Here is a 1,100-nt window from a genome sequence, read left to right on the forward strand (position 1 = left end):
CTGAGTTTCGAGTCCTTGGATCGATGCTTGTTGATTCTTAAGTGCTGTCTCGGTATTTTGGAAACGGGTTTCTGACACTGAGATGAATTTAGAAAGCATCTCTTCAAGGTTTTGTTTTTTCTCCTGTTGATAAGGTGGCTGTTGAAAACCCTGAGAATTTTGTGGCTTTGGATTTCCATGACCTCTCCAGGAAAAATTTGGGTGGTTCCTCCAACGTGCATTATAAGTATTACTGTATGGGTTATTTTGAGCTCTAATGTTATTATTACCCATATAGTTAACTTGTTCCTCTTCGATTGTGGGATTGAAGGATTGATATTCTGTATGCACACCTCCTTTGCTTGAGTCACACCTCATTACTGGATGTACCTACGTAGAACCAAGAAAACTATCAATCTTTTTATTGAGAAGTTCTACATGATTTGAGAGCATGGTGACTGAATCGATGTTATAGACGCCGGCTGTTTTCGTTGGCTTTGTCCTTCTAACTTGCCACTGATAGTTATTCAGTGACATGTCCTTTATAAATTCATATGCATCTTCCGGTGTATTATTGTTGATGGTTCCACCAGCAGCTGCGTCAATCATTTGTCTTGTCGAGGGATTCACACCATTGTAGAAAGTTTGAACTTGCAGCCAAAGCGGTAACCCATGGTGAGGGCACCTTCTCAGTAAGTCCTTGTATCTCTCCCATACATCCTAAAGTGTTTCTAAATCCATCTACACAAAAGAAGAGATATCATTATGCAATTTAGCCATTTTAGCTGGCGGAAAATATTTGAGTAAAAATTTCTCAGTCATTTGTTCCCAAGTAGTGATAGACCCTCGTGGTAATAAGTTCAACGACTGTTTAGCTTTGTTTCCCAGTGAAAAAGGAAATAGCTGAAGATGAATGACATCATCAGAAACGCCATTGATTTTGAATGTATCGCAAAATTCAAGAAAATCTGCCAAGTACGTGTTGGGATCCTCATCCTGCAAACCATCAAACTGAACAAACTGGCAGATCATCTGAATTGTGTTAGGTTTTAGTTCGAAATTATTTGCAGCAATAGCAGGTCTAACTATACTAGACTTAGTTCCTGTTAAAGAAGGTTTAG

The 1,100-nt window shown here is 38.9% G+C and overlaps 1 non-coding gene across 1 annotated transcript; it reads left to right on the forward strand.

Moving 5' to 3' along the window:
- Positions 1-646: 646 nt before the first annotated feature.
- Positions 647-752, forward strand: LOC128283364 (small nucleolar RNA R71). Its single transcript, XR_008273706.1, has one exon. It is a non-coding gene; the product is annotated as a small nucleolar RNA R71 (small nucleolar RNA).
- The last annotated feature ends 348 nt before the right edge of the window (positions 753-1,100 follow it).

This window comes from Gossypium arboreum, chromosome 10 (genome assembly GCF_025698485.1).
Source record: "Gossypium arboreum isolate Shixiya-1 chromosome 10, ASM2569848v2, whole genome shotgun sequence".
Taxonomy (NCBI): Eukaryota; Viridiplantae; Streptophyta; class Magnoliopsida; order Malvales; family Malvaceae; genus Gossypium; species Gossypium arboreum.